The sequence below is a fragment of the Columba livia genome, chromosome Z, assembly GCF_036013475.1.
Source record: "Columba livia isolate bColLiv1 breed racing homer chromosome Z, bColLiv1.pat.W.v2, whole genome shotgun sequence".
NCBI lineage: Eukaryota > Metazoa > Chordata > Aves > Columbiformes > Columbidae > Columba > Columba livia.
The window spans coordinates 69,890,181-69,905,679 of record NC_088642.1 but is presented as its reverse complement, the minus strand read 5'-3'; the positions used below and the strand labels follow the sequence as shown (position 1 = coordinate 69,905,679).

At 35.7% G+C, this 15,499-nt stretch overlaps 1 protein-coding gene across 2 annotated transcripts in view; it reads right to left on the bottom strand.

Annotated features, from left to right (window-relative positions):
* Positions 1–15,499, bottom strand: part of LINGO2 (leucine rich repeat and Ig domain containing 2) — a 531,284-nt gene that overhangs the window by 398,537 nt on the left and 117,248 nt on the right. The gene's annotated exons all lie outside the window — the stretch shown is intronic.

Here is a 15,499-nt window from a genome sequence, read left to right as displayed (position 1 = left end):
AGATCAACTGCAAACATCTACTAAAACAACATTGTTTAAAAAAGCTCTGATTAAAAACATTTGATATGAAGCTGACACTCATTTTATATCAATTTCCTAGTTGATATCAACCAGATATTGTTTTATTTTCATTAAGCAATATAACATAACTCGTCAAAATGTTTGTGACTTTAGTCTACTGTTAATTAAATATTTTCAATGACTATTTAGATTTATTACAGTACAATTTTTGACACCTCCCATACATTCCATACTAACTGCTTATTCACAGAGGACAAGACTTAGATCACTCATACAAACACCCTGTTGCTTTGCTCCAAAATAAGATGGGTTTTACTGATGAATAAAAGTTCATGAGTTATCTTTGGGCTTTTGCAATCTGAGCAGGATGTAGCTGGCAGAATGTGCAGAGATATTTCCTATTATGATTTGCCATGTACTCCAGCACAATGCTGAAAAATACACCTAGATGCACCTGCTTGTGGCTTGGATGGCTGCACTCTTTGCTAGGTAAGAAACTGGCTGGGTGGCCAGACCCGAAGTGTTGTGGTGAATGGAGTCAAATCCAGTTGGCGGCTGATCACAAGTAATGTTCCCCAGGGCTCCGTATTGTGGCCAGTTCTGTTTAATCTCTTTATCAATGATCTGGATGAGGGGATAACCACACGTATGACTCTGTATATGTACAGAAATATGCATATTAACCTGGCAAATTCAATAAGTCTTGTGTACCATAAAGTACACATTTTGGAGGATGATATTTGGAGGTGACATATCCATACAGGGAGAATTTTCATTTTTGGGCTAAACCAAAAATGAAATCCTGGTTTACTTTGCATTACTGATTTTATACCACCGATGACCTCTTAAGCCACAGCTATTAGTTTTACTGCTTCAAATTTCTTTCAGGATTCTAAATTGGAGTCTGAGATTGATATCAACACAGGTGAATTTAATATTCTTGAAAATTACAGAATATTAACACTTACAATTAAATAATTCATGGTTGATTACTGTATAATTATAGCTCAGCAGCACAACAAGCACTTCCACCTAAGTCAACATCTATATTACTAATGTTCATCTAAAAATTTTGTTTCCCTAAATGCTACAAACAATTTTTCACCCAGATTTATTCACTTGGATGAATTATAAACTTTAGTTCATCTCAGTAGCATTTGTTACAGGTTATTTCTTTCAGTTTTAAAGTAACAAGAACATGGAAGTAAAGTATGCTCTCAACAGTTCAGAATTCTTTTTAAAATGGAAGCCTTAAAATGGATGGAGAGAGAAATTACATATTTAGAACTATAGTTTGTTAGTTATTAACTACAAATAAAGAAACATTTCCATATCATCAACTGAAATTAAACATAGTTTCTTTTTAACCTGGCCAGTATATTTCATTTCTGTAGGAGACAAAAGAATGGGTCTTCTCTTCTACTTCTCCTTTTTCTTCTTCTAATTTTGAAGCATTACAGTTAGCAAGTGGTGTTTTAAAGCATCTTGTATGTGAAATGCTATATCATATCCAAAGACATACAATGTAAATGTCAGGCCCTTACTAAAATCATAGTGGTTTTGCATAAGTTTTTTTTTAATTCTGATATTTTCTAGGCCATGCGCCTGGAGAGAAAGGATTGAAATACTGGTTTTCTTTCCCTAGGGAGACAGCGGTGTTTTGTGACAGAGGTCACTAAAATAATCTCCCTAAAATCTGGTTTTGGATATTTAGTCCAGATTAAAATTTGCATTGCTCTTCTAGTTCAGCAAAATGTCCAAAGTTTTATTTTTTTTTTGTATTCTAGTATGAATGTCTTTGGTGTTTCATAGCATATATTGTTTGTCTAGCATGAGAATTAAAGAAAACTAGTACATCCACAATAAACACTGTCTCTACTCCAAGGAAAAAAAAAATCATTTGGGTAATCCAGGATTATTCTTAATGCTTTGCTAAGGGGGAAAAAAAAAGGAAAAAAAAAAAAAAAGGCCAACCAATATATTTTATAAGGCATTAACTTTATATTAAAAATTCGCCCCTCTGATTGCAATGTTTGCACAAACAGCCAAATCCTGTGCACTTATGATTTAGGGATAAATTTTAAGAATTATCTGTCACGTGTTCTCCTCAGCTTTTAGTCACAGCTCATATGTCTAGTGTTTCCAATTAATCTCTCTGTACATACAGTCACTTCCAAGAGTTCAGTACCAAAAAATTGAAAAAATTTTAAGCAAACTGCAAATTTTAGATGAGATTACTAAAATAGCTTATATTTAAACTTAATCCAGTGTTCTTTACTTCTGGATCCCAACTCTTTAAACTTAACCCTCAAATGTTCCATATCCTACACAAACCATATGATGTGGCACAATGCTATTTATTGTGGATGATGGATAATAAGATTACCGTTCACATTCCCAAATTGGTATATGTGAAACCATGCTACCTTTTCACTGTAACTGATTGTCAGAGCCTGACATTTGTATCACTGTGGAACTTACCTAGAAAGGGTCAGCCAGGGTTCCTAAAATGAGATAATGCCTCTGGCACTGTGTGTACAAAAATGGCCACTCTTGGGAGTACAAAGCTGCCTTTGAGCTCAAGAGCAAGTATCTTGACAAAAACCCACAACAGTTTGTTTGAAGTATGTATGTTAAGGTGTATGTTTTAAATCCACTGAAGGCAGATTGTGACTTCTCTGAAAGACAATGATTAAGTCTCATTTGGTACTTTCTCCATAGTACTCTCTCTTCCTTTTGGACTTAACTCCAGATCTCCTCCACGAGGCCTTAACCTGCTAATCAGGTCTGTTAGAAACATCTTAGAAACACAAGGGAATAAAAATTAAACCATTCTTGTTGTACTTCATTAAATGAATAAACCCCTATTTTCCTGATTGTGAATTTCATTCCTTCATTCCCGATCTGAGATTCTGAGTAATCAATGAAATAGTCGGATATACATGTGTAATTTGTAAAGCACAAAAGAGCTGACAAAGGATGCATACAGTTAAGTTAAGGTCTCCTTAGAGCAGAATAATCCAGAGATGTTACCAATTATTTGTGTCTTCACAGTGTATCCTTTTGATGCCTACATTAGCATTTTTAGACAGTCCTATAAAACAATCAAGAAGGTAATGAGAATACATGCTTCATGTCTAATTTGCAGTACTGCTTTTCTTGCTGAAAACGCAATTGTGATTAATGGTGACATCATGGAAACTTCTCAATTAAGGATGGACAGACTTTGAGATATAGTGCTAAAAAACAGAAAACAAAACAAAACAAAACACACACAAAACAAAACACAAAAACCTAACAGAACTACTGTGGTGCTTTAGTTTTGGCACAAATCTGTACTAAACCAAGCTAAGCCAACATTAAGGTCACAAATATTTATACTGGGGAAGGGCTATACAGGAGACAGAGCATGCTATAAACACCAGTGCTGTTGTCTGTTTCTGTTTTGGCCTCAGATTTCAATTCCTGACACCCTGCCTCCACAACGATTTTCTGAGATAATTCCCTTCGCTGCTGGTAGGTGGTTTTCTTCAAATAATACACACTGGTAGCAGCTAAACAAGTTAAATCTGGATCAAATGTAGATCCTTTGAAATAATAACAGTCACCATCACATTCACTACTAGCTCAATATTTTTTTCTGATTTTCCTTCCTTCTGAATAAAAATAGCTATACTCTCATAGTGTGGAAAAAAAACGCATTACATTCTTTTTTTCAATGATCACGGATCTGCTTACAGGAGCATCCCATTAATTTAAAGAACTGCTTAAACCAGTGAAAATTTGGTTAAATTTCTGGACTTGGGAAAACGCTACAGTGTTTTCTGTTTATTAGAAAGCTAGGTAAAACATCTTTGCCCTGCTTTTAGCTAGAATGCAAAAGTACCTAGGTGAAAAAAGTCTTGTCCTGCCCCTTAGATTTTCATGCATATAGGCAGGATCCATTCTGGATGTTAAAAGCTTGGCTCTGCATGGGCAGGAAAAGTCGTAAGTCATAGGCCCCAGTTCTCTAAGGACTGTGACCACCACCCTTCTGGGCACATTTTCTTGATACTCCAATTATCAAGCAATGGGAAATTTATCATGCAATGGGAAAATTAATAATGTCTGCAGCTAAGCAGATGCTGCATCATCAATGGACTGGAAGACAGTTCCTGACTGCCCTAATGAATACTCATTATTATAATTCAGTCTACCCATTAAACACAAGAAGGTGTACAGAAATTCCTAACTAAAATGGTGCATGTCCTAACCGATAACATGGAGTGAAAAAGTAGAGAGGAAGAATATAGTAAAACATACCAATACTAGAAAAGACACAGCAAAGAACCTTAATTTTAAACAGAAGAACAAAACAACTGCTTTTTAAGAAGACAGGAAATAAGATATGGACTAGAAGAGAAGTGATTAAGGTCCCAGGATATTGTGGAATAAAAAAATTAACTGTGAAGCTCATACAACCTGTTCTTATCTAAATACAGCTGATCTGAGGCAATCTGAAGGCTGGAATGGCCCTAGAACACTTATATACATTTACAAGCTATACATTTTCATTTTCTTATACTCTTCCTTACTTGATCATTTATGGTTGGAAGACAGGAACGTGAAATGTGACAAAATGCAGAATCAGTCCATAACTAATTCTGAAATCTGAATGAGTGCTGAGTGGTGGTGTTGATAGTTTAGAGGGAAGGAATGTTATCAAAATGGACCTTGACAGGCTTCAGAAGTAGGCCCAGGCAAACCTCACGAAGTTCAACCAAACTATGTGTAAGGTCCTGAAAAAAGAAAATCATTGTTATGAGGATAAACACTAAGGAAACTATGGAAAGTATGATGGTAAAACCAACAATTTTAATAGAAAGCCATAGCACCTGAAAGAACATAAGCAGTAGGAGTAAAGAAAAAATGTCTGAGAGGTTGCTGTTCTGAATTATCTAAAGCGAGACACTATGGCACTCTTCCAACAATTTTACGGACACAGCATCCCATGTCATGTCATGATACTGAGAAACACTTGACTATGACTTCTCATATAACATACAGGTGATTACTCTGTTCAAGTAACAGAGGTTTTGTCTGCTTAGAAAATACTCCAGTTTTTCTATACACAAGCAACCAATGATGTTCAATATATTTAGGCTGACTTTTAGAGTATACCTAATTAGAGATGATGTGCTATTTTCAAAAGTTTAGGGATTAAAATTAAATTCTGCATTGAAATAAAATTCAGATCTTATCAGGGAGATATAAATGAACAATTTACATTGTGACAGCCAACATGTTGATCTGGAGTATGGGCTCAAGTCAAGAGACTCCATACTTCTTAATTTATAGAGAAAGACTTTATTTTAGTGGTGCGGTAAGGAATTTTGCACTAGATCAACTATTAAAGGAACATCTGCTGTATGATTAAGTGAAGCTACCAGCATTTTGTTCCCGTCTTCTACTCCAGCTGCAGTTACACAGAATTCTAAACTGTAGTTGCTGAATCTCAGGATGCCAGTCCATGCACTGCTTGGTGGATCCTGCCCTGAACTGCTTAAGAACCAAAATTTATTTTAAAATAAATAATTCACTTTCCCCTTAGCACCAAAGAACCTTGACATAGGTTGAGGAACCTGAAAATTGTGTTTTTATGTGTTGAATCTGTTACCTCCCAGTTCCTCATTGAATTAAACTGCCAGTGTCTCTATAAAGTCCAAATTTTCAAATTTGCCAAGAAATCCTGCACTTTATTCTAATCTAGATGTTCTTGCATAGAAAAATTCCATGCAATGTGTCAGCTTTCTAAACTAGCTCTGGAATATCAAATGATAGAAAATATTTTTCTTAATGTCTAACCATATACTGTCTTCCAAAGAGAAATCTGAAATTTTCTCTTAAATTGAAAGAAAACATATTCTTTTCTGTAAACAGAAAAATGTTTTAAAGAAGGGTTGAAAACATTCCCACTAATATGTTGTAATAAAGAAACTACACATACAGTCGGTAAAATCTAATAGCATTTCACAAAGTATACATGGCAGATACATATTTTATTATTCCCAGAAATACAGTCATGGCACATCTCTTAAGCAGTAGTAGCTATGTATTTCTGGATTCTTAAATGAAAATGCATTTACCTTCCCTGGTACTTCGTACAAAGTTTTCCTATAAGTGTTACAAATAAGCAGAATTGCCTTTATGCTACCTTCAGAAGTGTGTTATTTTTGTCATGCATGGATGCTACTTCATTTAATTTCTCTTTGTGACACATTATTCGGTACAGATTTTCATTTTGTTAGGAACTTTCCACGCTGGTAAAGACTAAAAAACACTCCTCACCAATTATGTAACCTGCAGTGTTTTGAGTCCCTGGTGTTCTCTATTACAATGATGGTCTGCTAACCTATTTAAATCACTAATGCCATTTGTATATTACAGTAAATGAAGAAAGTGAAATTCTGCTTACTCTAAATCATTGAAAAGCTAGAACACATTATAGTATGATCTCAAATGTCTCTATATAACCGACAAAAATGCTTACTGAAATGATTGCTATTTCCCTGCATGAGAGAGAAAATATGAAAAAGTAGTAGTATAAAAATTTTTCAACATTTTATGCTAATATGAACACTTCAATACAGAAACGATTATGAGGTAGAATAAATGGAAGAGATTACTTCTACTTTTCATAATTCAGGATTTCTTAATAAACTAAGTGCAACTTGCATGTGAGGAATACTAATTTTCTCTGTTTGAAAGCTGGTGCCCTGAGAAAACTGAGGTTTGATCTGGAAGGGAAAATCTTCATATTCCTAAATTCTTCTGCATACTATAGGGAAAAAGCTTTTCAGCTTTTCAGAAACTTTCAGCTTTTCAGAGACTGTATTTAGATTACATGTGCAAAAAAACTCAACAGTGTTTCTTAGGATTTTATGGATGACATGAGATATGTAAAAAAATCATGTTTCTAAGAACCTAATAATCCAATTTATTCTGCCCATGGCATGCAGATTCATTATTCCTTTTTAGCATCTTTTATTCCACCACATTAACTTATCTAAGGTAATGTAGATGTAAGAAAAATTGAAAATCCAAGAAATACTATCTGCAGCTTCTTCTGTATACTCTTGTGCCATCACCTTCCTGCAAAAAATGCTTACACGGTACCATAAAGTCAGGGCTTAACTTGACTATATGATTTTTTTTCATTGTAAAAAGGGAAACTTTTGGAAAACTAACTTTAAGGTTTCCTCTGGGAAACAAAGAATCCATTATTGCAATTACACGATAGGATAAAAAGTAAAAACAAACAACAAAAAAGGAATCCAAGATGAAATATCAAGGTTTCCTGCAAATGTAGTAAAACTTAGAAGAATGCTGCAGCTGCAATATTTAACATAAATCTGGAGGCTTCGAGAAGCTGAGATGAAAAATTTCAAACACTATATACCGTATTTTAGTAACTGAGAAACACATTCTGTTTCAGTTGTTGACCATCACACAAACAGACAAGACTAATGTCAGTGTTCATTTTATTAATTCAGTTCATTAATTCCAGGCAGCACAATTCAATACTATCAGCTTTATCTCATAGCACAATATTTTGCATTAAGGAAAAAAAAGAAAAAAGCCCCAGAATCTACAATAATTTTAGGCCACAAGACTGCCTAAAATATACATTTAATTATTAATCAAGGTTTTCCTTCATCACAGTAATATTGGTGTTGTCAGACTGGGTCAGACTGGTCTTGTTAGTGAGCTTGCTTTCTTTGATAATAGATCTAGAAGGAATTCAAAGTTGAAAAACATAACAGTGAAGAGAGATGGGGACTGCTGCTCTCATTCGTTCTATAAAAACCTCTGCCATCTTTTCAGAGGACTGGAAGAGAATGGAGTGTGTATTAAATATATATATGTACATATATTTAGACATATATATATAGCTGCCAATATAAACCAGATAAGGAAGTAACTGGCTTGCGTATAGACTAGGACTTGGCCTTGCCAGAAAATTACTGACTCGCTTATGAGTATTACTGTTGTAACATTATGGAAATACTAGATTTTCATAATTCAGATGTCCTTTTCTCCTCCTGAGTTCAGCTTAACACTTCATTAACAGGCATTTTCTTGTAAAACAGGGTAACTTCTTGTAAGATGCAGTGATTCCACTGTTGCTGAATGTTAAGTATGTGATATGGCTGAAGTCTGCATTTTCAATGAGAGAAAATGGAGTACATAAGCCAAGACATTACTATAGTTCTTGATAAGAAGAATGCCAACCTAAGAGTTACAGTGAACATCTTGCCTTCTGCTCTCTTTTCTGTAAAAGCTACTGACATCTCCCAGGACTGGTTTCAGTGCAAATGCCATATAGAAGGATCTGGACTAGCTGGATCATCGGGCTGAGGTCAATTGGAAGAGGTTTAACAAGGTCAAGTGCCAGGTCCTGCACTTGGGTCAGAACAACCCCAGACAGCACGACAGGCTCGGGGAAGAGTGGCTGGAAAGTTGCACGGAAGAAAAGGACCTGGGGGTGTGAATTGACAGCTGGCTGAACATGAGCCAAGAGTGTGCCCAGGTGGCCAAAAAGGCCAAGAGCATGCTGGCTTGTATCAGGAATAGTGTGGCCAGCAGGACTAGAGAAGTGATCATGCCACTGTACTCAGCACTGGTGAGGCCCCACCTTGAATCCTGTGTTCAGTTTTAGGCCCTTCATCATAAGAAGGACATTGAGGTACTAGAGAGAGTGCAGAGGAGGCGACAAAGCTGGTGAGGGGTCTGGAGCACAAGTCTGATGAGGAGCAGCTGAGGGAACTGGGGCTGTTCAGCCTGGAGAAAAGGAGGCTGAGGGGTGATCTTATCACTGTCTGCAACTACCTGAAAGGAGGTTGTAGCATGGGGGGTTGGTCTCTTCTCCCAAGTAGAAAGTGAAAGGACGAGAGGGCATGGCCTCAAGTTGCACCAGGGGAGATTTAGATGGTATATTAGGAAAAAATCTTCACAGAATGGGTTGTCAGGCATTGGAACAGGCTGCTCAGGGAAGTGGTGGTGTCACCATCCCTGGAGGAGTTTAAAAGGCATTTAGATAAAGTTCTTAAGGACATGGTTTAGTGTAAGAGCTAGGTTATGGCTGGACTTGATGATTCTGAGGGTCTCTTCCAACTGAAATGATTCTATGATTCTATTAAACTTTTTCTGCAGGCTTAGTCATTTCACTTTTAGTTACTTCACCGTCTGAAGAAATGGCAAGAGAAAGAAAAGGAGCAAAAATAGCTAAGCCGTATTTTGATTTATGCTAACCAAAGAGCTACTCCTGACCACAAAAATGATGCAGAGAGCATATCTGAAAAAGGAATGTGTCTCATTAGTAAGCCAGATGTCTTATTAAAGTTTCAAGACCAGTATTTTTTTTAATGTCTGTATACTGCAATGGAAGTATACGTAAGTACCAACGGTCAACGCACATAATCATTGATGAAGATGAAGAAAATAATGGACGTAATCAATGATGAAGACTTAGAAAATACTAAGCTTCTTTTTTTTTTTTAAGGTCACATTCATTAAAATAAGAAAAAAATAATTAAGTGAGTGAAAAGACCAAACAAGAAAAACATTTCGGTCTGTGTAAAGCAGGTGAGAAAAAGACAAGTATTTCTCATAAACTGAGAAAGGGTGTGCCATCTCATGGACTTTTCTGTTACACACTTTTTCTGCTCAGTTCAGAGAAATTATATAATAAAAATGTTGTAGACCACAAAAACATAGGTTCTCAGACAGGTATTTGAGTAAAAACAGGTACATAATTTATTTAGGCTTCTGACTCTCAGAAAGAGAGACAGTTTACCTCCAGGTTTCATTTTTGACAGTTCCATTTATGATGGACAAATGAGATTGCATTCAAGTATCTGTCTCGTCATGCTACCTATGAATAAACCATTACAAAAATCTTATTCCTCTCCATTCTTCCTCTGTAAAGTATAAGATAAATTTTCATTGAAAAATATGTTGTGCTGTTATTACATTTCATTATAAAGGATTTATTAAAATTATTTTCTCTTCACATACGACCTCTTTCAAAATAGCAAAAAGTATTTCAAAGTGAACATCACCAATTTTCTTTTTCATCCATCCACATAGTTTAAAATAATGTTAATGACTCCATTTGGCCCCTGAAAATGTTCAAGTCACTGACAGAACACCATTATTTGAGAAAGCTTATATAAACAGACAAGACAGATAAGGGCATTTTGCCAGTGTTAAAATAAAGGAAGGGAAAAAAAAGGAGTGGAATGTAAAGATTATGTATCTTGACAAAAGCTATGGAGGAAATTAAAACTGAGAATTTAATTTAGATCAAATAAATTTTAGGCACATCCTCTAACAGCAAGACAATTCAATCAGCTCTTCTTCCTAAGCATAAAACAGAGAAGAAAAAGAAGCACACTAATGTTGTCCAAATTCAAAACATATTCATATACCATATACCAGTACCTCTCACTGTCTTCAGTAATTACTGGAAACTAAGCATCCTAGCAAAAGGTCTCCAAAGATGAGGGGTTTTATAACAAAGTATATTTGGTTCTGTATGAAAATCTAAAAATGTCTCAAAAAGCTCTTTCTTCTAACAAGAACAGTTACAATTCTATCTTTGTGAATTCTACTGGCAATTCCAAGGCTTTAATCAGAGAACTAAGAAGAACAGCTACCGGAGCTACATAATGCAGACAACAGTACTACAAATAACATTCTCACATTTTGATTTTTTTAATGGTTTCCATCAAGAACATTATAATTGTGCTCTTCATCTTTGGGTGGATTGCCTGCATACACGCAGGGTCTGAAGAGCAAAATTACTTACTTGAGAATAGCTATGGCACAGAACACATTGTAACTTCAGTGACCATCTTATAAGGACCAAGGATTATACTATTTTACTCAGTGTTTTCTGTTTCAGCACCACTGGCCAAGTTGAACAATTCCCTCCTTGCATTAGTAAGAAAAAAAAATGTTAACCAAAAATTACTCATTGCAAAGTTCAAATAAAAGCTACATTCTTTCTTCAAAATCAGATATTAGCCCAAATACCATTTTCCAAGTTCATGGCACTTCTGACCACAACGAATGCTGTGGTGTTTGCCAAAGAGAGTAGGAAAAGGAGAAATGTATGTACAACCATCTCTAGTGATGACAATGTACAAAAAGATTATCTTTGTTATCTGTTTGTTACCACTCCTAGTAATAGTATAAACACAAACGTGGAGAAAGAATAATTTTATCCAGGCAAAGATCTGTCATGAGTAACATATCTGGTCCCTTTGATCTTTTCAGTACCTTTTGAATCCATTTGTACTTGTCTTATTTAATGCAGAGCCAGGCAACAAATGCTTCTTTTATTCCCTTCAGCAGCTTTTACACAATGCTGTAATCTCTAACAACAGTTATATTTTGTCAGGCTAAAGGATTCCACTTTATCTAAGGGGACAGGACTCCTACAACGTCGAGTCATTCCTGTGCATCCCTTTTGAATCGTGTCCAACTGGGCTACTCTGTCCTGTAATTCAGCACTATGGGGCTTTACTCCCACTTTCCCAGATTTGAAAAGAACAATGAATGTATTTATGCATTTTTAATTTCTTAATTTAAGGAGACAGTGATAAATGAAACACATTCTGCTCTGCCTTGGAAATCGATTTTACTGACATCTAACTAACATTCAGGACATTCTTCTGTGCTACATAAAGTAATTCGGTCATGTCTACAGGTCATGACCATTCAAAAATTCATCACCAGGTACTTCTGCGTCTGCTTGAATGCCATCTTCAGAGATGTTTTTAGCGATGTCAGTCTCTTGTAGTGACTTCAAATGACAGTTTAGATTTATCTGAAAAGTTCCAAGCATGCATCTAAGCATAATGCCTGAAAGAAAGTGTCCATTTATGTTTTCTAGCATTTTAAATTGAAACATTTACTTATGTCATCCAGTGTTCCTCTAAATAATATTTTAGGCTACTCCTACTTGACTTTTGATTTCATTTACATAGACCTACTTGTATTAAGGTCACTACAACTTTTTTGAATTGTACTGGTAATGCAAAACCAAAATAATCTGAATGTACCTACTCACAAAAACAATAAAAAAATAGTGTGGTCATTAAGCATAGATTTTATTACAGAAGGATACACAATTTTCAGCTTTACATGACAATGAAATGCAATTTACTTCCTATTGAGAGTGTGTTGGATTTTGCCTAGCAATTGATATTTTACAATCTGCTTCTTCTTATGCAGAGAACTGCAATGCTTGGGTTCTGTACTAACTGGAGATGCCAGTAAGAAGAAACTCCAGTACTGTACATGGCTAACACCTGAGACAGATGAAACACCTCTAGGGTTAAATGGCAGAATTGGCATTGCTGCAACAATTTACGAGTCTTGGAAAGGAAATTCTGTCTCCTCAGTCTCAGGTATAAAAGGATCTAAGACTAAATATATTTCAGAGGTCTCTAACTGAATTCAAGTATCTGCACAAGAGCTACTGAATCAATTTGATATTTTTTTTCTAGTGAGAGGCAGCATTTATTTTATAGTTGACACTACAGTAATACCTGCAGGATTAGTGACTGTATCAGAAGGTGTACTTTGTACAACGCACTACACATGTTTCTCTAACCTACACCAAGTCTTAGCACTAGTTGTATTTGATTCAGGTTGCATATATCTGCTATGAAACATTCTGCAATACATCCCATTATTCTGTACTCCAAAAAGCTACAAATGTTCTGATCACTAGACAGAAACCTCTGTCGCTATGCACAATATATGAGTGTCCGATGAGAATATGCTGTTATGTTGAGTGCCTGGTTTAAGGCAAAAACTTGATCACATGATCTCTGGCTGGGCCAAAAGACACATTTTATCCTTCCCATTAGCTTTCCAGTATTTGCTGATATGCTTATTTGACATAGAAGAAATAAGCAGTGAATATATAATTTTATTTGAAATCTTGTAAAGTCTAAATCGTTTAAGACAGCAATTTTGTAATTATGACTATAGAAAAATGGCTACTAGCTCATCTACAAAAAAAAACAACACTTATCTAAATTAGAAGAGTCTGCACCTATCAATTTATAGGGTCCTCAAAAAAGTCCTGATGGACAACTCATTATTTTATGTCTCCTTACCTCTCCACCTACTCCTTTCTGTGCTCCATCACAGAAAGCTTACTCTCTTCAGTTTCTAGCCACAAGAGCTTTATTTCTTAAGCAACATTGAATATGACATCCACAATTTTCCTTGATTTGTATAAGTATTCTACTTATTTAATAATAAGAAATGTCATAACATAGTTTTTAAAAAGATCCCTTAATGGTCTTTCCCAAATGTTAAGAGAGAAGGCCTCCAAAAATAACAAAAAATTCTGAATATTCCCTTTCAGCTTTTCCATCTTGACTCAAAAATGATGGCTACATACACTCTGATCACACAGTAACATACACCATGGAATACAAAAAGACTGAAAGTAACCAATAACAGTAAAAATATGTCCAGTTTACTTAAGATTGAAATTTTTTGCAATGTCCTTTGTTTGTACCTCTAATCTAAAACCATTCCAGTTCCAGGAGTGGTTGGATGAAAGAGGTTTCAGTTTAAATTCAGGCATTATACATCTACATTATAGTAAAGAGTTTCATTTTACAGCAAGTTTTCATTAAAAAAAAATACACAACACTCTAAGTGCTTTAGAGATCATATTGAATTCACTATTGCTGCTGTATCCTGTTGCTATTCTAATTTTCACCTTCATAAGCAGATTTACACAGAGTCTCTTAAAAGACTTCAGCAAATCCTTGAAAAATAGATATTTTTCAAACCCTAATGCACCGACACTGGTTTGGAAAAAAAAAAAAAAGCACAGGATAAACAACCAGACTTGAACTCAACAGATCTAGCTCCAGTTCCTGTCTTTGAACTACGGAAAAGCTGTGATAAACACTATTATTTCTCAGTGAAACTTCTTCTACTTCTATGTATTGTTGAATTTTTATGGATTTGGATAGATTGACTTTCAGGTATTTCCATAAAACAAACTCAAAGATTCCTAATGATGTCTTGGGACTCCATGTCACATAGCAATTCAATATGACCATTAAAGCTGTATGCATGCTATAAGCAAATTTCAGTATCACATCATACTACTTCCATTTTCTAAAAGAGCAGCAATGGACGTATCTGAGATAAAAATGACACTACTGATTACTTGCACCATTTATGCAGTAAATGATATGGTGCTTCCTCATAGCTGCTATCCAAATAACTGGACTAAAACATCCCTACCACATCACCATCACATAAAATGAAGGATTGCTTTGAAGAATACATGCAACTCCCACTACTTTGAACTATTAGTGCACTTTTCATTTTAATTATTTTATCTATATTTTAAGTGGTGCATATTGATCAAAAAGAGCACATGACTGATTAAAATAGTTCCTTGAATAATCCTTTATGCTTTTTTGCTTCTTTTTCTCTACTAGATTTCTTTTATGTTCCTGTTTTTAAACCAAGCTCTTTTCTAAGTGACCTTCTATCCACTGAAGTAGACTTGATTTTTCATATTCTCTGAATTCACTGCCTCTAATGATCTGATTAGAAGAAAGCTTGTGAACTCTTCATATAAGAGAGAAAAAAATGCAATATGACTGCAGAAGCCAGTCTGAAAGAAAGTTTGCATTATCAATACTAAAAAAGAAAAAGGTTGGCTTGAGAAGAAAATAAGAATTTTGTGAGGTTTTGTATTGTTTTGTTTTGCTCTGGTTTTGTCCTCATTTTGTTTCAAACAAGATCAGTTCTCTTTCAGCTAAGTTCTTCTAAGTAACTGTACTTTTCTGGTGCTGGTTGCATGTTTTTCAGACACTCTGCTCTGGAGCAGATAACATTAGGCATGGTATGCAGAAGAGGCCCAGGTGTAGACTTATCACAAAATCACACAGAATCACAGAATGTTAGGGATTGGAAGGGACCTCAAAAGATCATCCAGTCCAATCTCACCCCTCAGTCTCCTCCAAGCTAAAGTGACCCAGCTCCCTCAGCCTTTCCCCATAAAGGAGATGTTCCACTCCCTTCATCATCTTTGTTGCCCTATGCTGGACTCTCTCCAGCAGTTCCCTGTCCTTCTTGAACTGAGGGGCCCAGAACTGGACACAATATTCCAGGTGTGGTCTCACCAGGGCAGAGTAGAGGGGAAGGAGAACCTCTCTCGACCTACTAACCACCCCCCTTCTAATACACCCCAGGATGCCATTGTCCTTCCTGGCCACAATGGCACAGCGCTGGCTCATGGTCATCCTGCTGTCCACCAGGACCCCCAGGTCCCTTTCCCCTACACTGCTTTCTAATAGGTCATTCCCCAACTTATACTGGAACCTGGGGTTGTTCCAGCCCAGATTCAAGACTCTACACTTGCCCTTGTTATATTTCATTAACTTTT